This window comes from Schistocerca nitens, chromosome 3, assembly GCF_023898315.1.
Source record: "Schistocerca nitens isolate TAMUIC-IGC-003100 chromosome 3, iqSchNite1.1, whole genome shotgun sequence".
In the NCBI taxonomy this organism is placed as follows: domain Eukaryota; kingdom Metazoa; phylum Arthropoda; class Insecta; order Orthoptera; family Acrididae; genus Schistocerca; species Schistocerca nitens.
In genome coordinates, this window is record NC_064616.1 from 525827713 (window position 1) to 525834498 (window position 6786).

A 6786-nucleotide genomic window follows, 5' to 3' on the forward strand; every position below is an offset into this window, starting at 1 on the left:
GTGTACGCAGTGTGGCATATTAGTTATTAGGCGTTAGGCATTATGCATTATATGTTGTCGGTTTTGCATTAGGTTTTACGTGTTGCTGGATTTTAAATAGTATTCTAACACCAGATGGATGTCAGCTGCCACTGTTTGCTACTGATGAGCTTCATAAAAGTGTCACCCATATGTAGAACGTACAGTGTGTCTTGAAAGTACGTTGAGAAAATTTTTGTAATAAAATATTATTATATGTATTGTTTGTTTTTCGTTTCATTCCGTCACTAATATTTTATAAGACAAATGTGGAGAGGAAGGCAGAGAGGTAGAGGCAGACAGACCGAGAAGACAGGGAGGAGAGAGAGAGGGGCAGGAGTGGGAGGGAAAGAGAGGGAGAGAAAGAGAGAGACAGAGAGAGAGAGAGAGAGAGAGAGAGAGATAGAGAGAGAGAGAGAGAGACAGTGAGAGGGGGGAAAATGGGAGAAATGACTACGTTGTATCAGAGATCACAGTATCTTTTGAATGAAATACGCAGATATGTGTGCGTACACACCATTTTACGTATACAGGGTGAACATTAATAAAACCGAGAAACTGTAGGGACGGATTCTTGGCCGAGCATGATGGAAAACCTTCCTATGAACATGTGTCCGGAAATCTATCGTTGCCGTGGTAGATGGTTCTGACCAACGACAGTTCCTCTGACCATGTACCGTTTGTTCGTTGCATGTTATAGTCTGTGTGATTGACGCAACGTACTGTAAGCAGCACAGTGGTCCGGTATTGACGTCGGGAACAAGCTGAGGTGGTGTTTGGGTACGGCCAAGCGGACGGAAACGGTGGAGCGGCAGCACGGCTGTACCAGAACAAGTACTCTCACAGACACCAACCACAGCATACAACATTTAAAATCTTTTTGGGCGACTGTGTGTTCGTGGCTCCTTTCAAACAGACGAACATGGAGGAAGGCGGTGGACTGCGTGTACACCAGATTTAGAGGACCAGGTTCTATAGGATACGGCTGGTCCCGCCGGAGGTTCGAGTCCTCCCTCGGGCATGGGTGTGTGTGTTTGTCCTTAGGATAATTTAGGTTAAGTAGTGTGTACGCTTAGGGACTGATGACCTTAGCAGTTAAGTCCCATAAGATTTCACGCACATTTGAACTTTTTTTTTTCTACAGGATATTGAGACCACTCCTAATAGAAACTCCAGGCAAGTGGCTCACCAACTTTGTGTTAGCCAAAGTACAATTATGTTTATCCGGTATGACAACCGCTACTACACCTATCACCTGTAATCCTGTGGAGGCCACTTTGGACAGTTATTGTCACGTCGATAGTATGCAGCTCTGTACTCTGTTTTGGGACGATTTGTTGTCGTTTCACGCACACCGTCCATTTCTGGCCGCATGTTCATAGGAACTTTTTTCCTCCATTTCCGCTGAGGAATCCTTCCAGCAGTTTGTCGTTTTTTTTTTTTTTTAGTGTTCACACTGTATAAGGCATGTTCTTGACGTAGGAGCCATTGTAATATTACGTCAGAGTTACGTGTACATAAGTAATGTAACTTTACACCACCTTCATGCTGAAAAGAATAAATATCTTTGACTTTAAAATAAAGCCTATATAGTTTTTTACTGTATATTGGGTACCACATTGGCACCTTATATTAATAATACACTCCGATTGGCTGGAAAGGGGAGGATTACAAAGCACAAATTTGGTAGTTTGAACTTTTCCTGCCAATTTTCTAAATTTCACCCCGATACAATCTTCAAGTTTTTGCATTTCCAGCAGTTCTTTTGAATTTCCTATCATCCTCTATACTAATTTTTAATATCCCAGTTTTTTTAATTTCCCGCCATTTTCTAAGTAGGGTTGTAAGTCTATTTTCAGTTACCCGTTGACTTGTTTAAATTGGCTGCTGCCAGCCATCTTGTGTTTGTATTTTCTCTTGTAAAGCGACTCCAGCGCCGCAGTTGTGGTGTAGAGTAGCGATAGAAATTCAAAATATGGGCTGGAGGCCTCATACCTGTGCTGCTGGTGAGTTTTCTGGGCTAGTTCCCACATCTTATGGAGTTGAAGCCTGATCGCTAACAACAGTAACAATTTAAAATGTAACTGCCACAGTTTATGGGGAGCACGTCGTACCTGTCAATTGCAGTTTTACAGAACCTGCGCACAATCTTGTGTTTGTAGTGGATGCGGAGTGTATGTGGCTCTGTGAGACCTACCTATTTAAAAACTTTGGAAATGGTGCACTATGAAGGAATCAGAATGTCCGTCTGGTCCCTTAGAACAAGCACCATATCAAACCTTAGCAGCTACGGTCGCAGGTTAGAATCCTGCCTCGGGCATGGATGTGTGTGATGTCCTTAGGTTAGTTAGGTTTACGTAGTTCTACGTTCTAGCGGACTGATGCCCTCAGATGTTAAGTCCCATAGTGCTCAGAGCCAATTGAACCAGTTTTTGAAACCTTAGCACTTAAGCTGGTCTGCCGCCGATTTATATGTGGCGTGACACCTCACGATACGACAAGCCTATAAAACGGTATCCAGGCACCAGTCACCGGCATACCATACCATTGCTCTCCGAGCAGTGCAAAGAATTTTAATTATTGTCAGTAACGAACGAGTTCCTACTGGATTCGAACAAATAATTACCTTTTACAGTGGAGGTAACTTATGTTAAATTCTTACACCAAGACTGGGGCAGATTCGAACTTGAATCTTAAAGAGGCTCAGAATTATTATACATTTATCAGATTTAAACTTCAGATCTTTGTTTTACAACATTTTGGATAGGCATCACGCCTTTAAAAAGTGTACACTGATGGCTGAAATCTAGGGGCTCCCATGGCTGTTCAGTCGTGTTTCCTGTCTGTATCTTCAGGAATAACCTTTAAAATAAATATATCGCTTTTACTACAGAGCTCCATTCAATCCTGAATTTACTGAAGCAGACGGGGCGTCTTAAAGAAAGAAACATTCTCATGTTTCCTTAGTGCACATTTCGTGTTGCAGGAAATATACCCAGCGGAGCATCTGGAGAAATGAGCGTGCATACTAAGCAGCTAAGAAGGCCTGCAGAGAACATAACGTTAGGCAACATCCTATTGATCTGCAAGCTTGGATTTTGCCATTGAAGCAGAGAGCTATACAGCAGAACGAGGAGAGTTTGACCCTGAGAGACAGCGATGTAGAGTATTCGGAGTTGGTGTACTTCATACCCGTCTCTCCTATCTAAGGATATACTACCCGCCTCCGAATTAGGCAATATTATGTAACACACACAATCCGGTGCAAGAGCCGAACCTCTCACACCACCCCCAAAAAAGTGTTCTACCTGTTACGTACATCTCACTATACGTCACATTTTAACTGGTCTCCTTTTGTATTATGATGTGACGGAAAAAAACAATTTAGATGGCCAACTGATCCGTATTGTAACTGATGACGAGCATTTGAAATTTAGTGTCGTGTGTGGAAACCATCCTAAGCCTTTAGGCTGTTGATTTTAGTGTGTTTCAGTGCGGCTAGCACAGTCTTTTTGGTCCAATATTTGATTGTAACGAAAATAAGACTCCCGAGAAATTACAATACGAATTTTTGTCACAGCCAGATGAAGAGTCGGAAATGGACAAATGGGGTATTAAACTCACTAGCATGATGCCTACTTTAGCAAAAAAGACTGACTTAATTGTTTAAAAATAATCATCGTAAATAAGAGAAAAAAACGAACAGTTGCTACCATTTATGTGAATGAAGTGTCCAAAAGTATCATCTCTTCTGGGGGTAGTTATTTTGTGCATAAATAATTACATTGGCGTAGAAATTGTGGAATCCTACTTTCATGTCGACAAAGCGATGTGTACTAAATTGCAACGTAGCTATAAAAGTGGAGCTTCGTTCCTTAGTTGTAATCGGCACATATCGGCAACATTCGTGTCGACAGTCTTTCGTTTTGTTTACGACGTCCATCATCTCTGCCAGAGATCCACAGCCAGAGACCTACAGTATAACCAAGGTAAGTCGAAGTTCGTTCGTATTATAGCAACGTACATGGACAAATGTGTTGCTTACCTGTAGTAAAGAATATGAAGTGAAATCAATCTAGTTGTAATAAAACTCAGTGAGTAGAAGATAAATGACATTTATAGCATTTACTAAACATCTTAATCTATGTCTCTTGTCACATAGTTATTTGTTTTTCCTAAGTCGGAATTGTATGTGACCCCGACGGGCCAGAAATATCTTTATCGTAACTCGTCAGGCTTTCGCGGCGAGATCTTGACATGTGGAATAATCGGGTCTACTGCCGGATGTTTATGTCTTTCTGGCACAATATATCGGCCACGTAACTCGTTGCCTTCTTCAGGTGCTACCTGAGACTGCCGTATTGCTGCTGAAGCCTGACAGGGGCAGATGAGCCCCTGTGGGTCGGTGGAGTCTAAGCCGGAAGGCTATTCCTCCAAACTGACGGAGGGTGTGATGTGGCCTGACTTCGTGTTTGATGTCCTGTCAGTCTGCTGGGACGGTGTTCTAGACGTGCTGGCAACTCAGTGGTCGCGAACAGGTGGGGCCATCAGGTTGCGTTATGTCGCTGCAAAAATGGTTCAAATGGCTCTGAGAACTATGGGACTTAACTTCTGAGGTCATCAGTCCCATAGAACTTAGAACTACGTAAACATAACTAACCTAAGCGTCCGGATTTGGGCGTTGTGCGACCGGCGAGCACGTTCGTAAAAGGTGTGGGCGGTCGTCTGGAAGAGGTCACGGAGCAGAGGTACTTCCGCGACGTCGTGAAGATGAGCGGTGGGGAAATTGTAAGGCAGGTGTAAGGCCAGCCGAAGGATGCGGTTCTGCAGTGTCTCCAGCTTCTTCAGGTTCGTGTCGGCGGCGTTCCACCAGACGACGGCGGCGTATTGGAGTACAGGGCGGAGCAGCGCCTTGTACAGAGTGATGCCCAGCCGTGGTGGTAGTTGGGAGCCGCGGTTCAACACCGGGTAGAGTATGCGGAGCCTGTTCCGCACTTTGTTCTTCACTTCGCGGATGTGCGGAACCCACGTGAGTCGGCGGTCGATGGTGACGCCGAGGTAATGCGGCGTTGGACGCCACGGGACAGGGCTTCCACCGACGGTGAGCGGTTGCAGACCTGCAGGAACGAGTCTTCTGGTGACGATCAGGAACTGCGTCTTGGCCCCATTGAATTGTAGACGCCACTTGACTGCCCAGGCTGCCAGGGTGTCAACGGCGAGCTGCAGACGGCGGCGCATGACGGCGGCATTGAGGCTCCTCGTATATAGAGCCGTGTCATCCGCGTACAGGGCGAGCCGCACACGGGCGATCTTCGGAGCATCAGAAGTGTACAGCGAGTACAGGAGTGGCCCCAAGACCGAGCCCTGCGGCACACCGGAGTTGATGCGGCGGACGGAGGACAAGTCATGCGCAGCCCGCACATGGAAGGTCCTATCGGCAAGATAGGAACGGATGAGACGGACGTGCGACGTCGGGACCCCAAGTTCAAAAAGTTTTAATAAGAGGCCGCGGTGCCACACACTGTCGAAAGCACGCGACAAGTCCAGGAACATCGCGCCGAAGAACTCGCGCTGCTCGAGGGCGACGAACGCATCTTCCACTAGCCGAAGGAGTTGGTGAACTGCCGAGTGGCCCCTGCGAAAGCCGAACTGCTCTTCGCGCAGGAGGCCTTCCTCGTCAACGTGGCGCTGCAGCTGCCTGATGTACACCCTTTCAAAGACCTTGGAGACGGCCGGCAGTAAACTAATAGGTCTGTAGTTCGCGGGCTGGCGTACATCCTTCCCCATCTTCGGAATCGCCACGATCTCTGCATGCTTCCAGGACTGAGGAAAACTGCAGGACCGGAGGATGTCATTAAAGACGTCGGCGAGATGAGTAACAGCCACCGCCGGCAGCTTTTGGAGGAGAGCGTTGGAAACTTCGTCTGGGCCCGCAGCTTTCCTGGGGTTCAGGGCACGCAGGATGGACGACACCTCTTCCGCCGTCGTCTCTTCAATGACGTCATCGTCGTCGCGTGCCTCCAAGTAGCGCGGGAGCCGGTCAGCAACCAGGTCGTCGTGGACAGCGTCGGTCGGGTCTTCTATCGGCGTAAACGCAGCCTCAAAGACGTCTGCGAGGGCATCAGCCTTCGCAGCTGGTTCGCAGACAGCCTGACCATGGACCATCAGCGGAAGGATACGTTGCGTGCGGCGTAGGAAACGCTTCGTCGTCCGCCAGGCCGTGCCGTCGTCAAGGCAGAGGGTGGCGACCTTGTTATTCCAGTCGCGATGGCGATGGTTGTCAATGGCGGCCCGGATGTCCCAACGCATCCTGTTGAGGAGGCGCTTGGTGTCGGCATTTCGTGTCCTCTGCCACTCCCGGTAGACCCGGTTCTTCTCAGTGATGGCCGCAAGGTTGTCCGGCGGCAGCTGTCGGGAATAGTCAGGCGGAGTGCGTGGTCGGGGCGGCGTTGCTATAGTGGCCGCGTCGATCGTGGTTGCCGCGAAGTGCAGAAGTGCTGCGTCCGCTCCGTCCGACGCCACCATCAAGCTCCAGGCCGCGAACTGGGACGACTACAGGGCCCTGAAGGCCCTTGTGGCCGCTCACACAGTGGACGCCCCGGAAAGAGGTGCGATGGGTCAGAAGACTCGTCGCAAAGAAGTCACCAAGGCGCTCCTGAGGGGACTGCCTTGGATTCTCACGGAGCGAGCAGTGAAAGAAGGGCTGCGCCGCCAAGGTTTTGTTGAGGCAAGCGTCAGGTTGCACAACAAAACCAATAAGAAGAAACC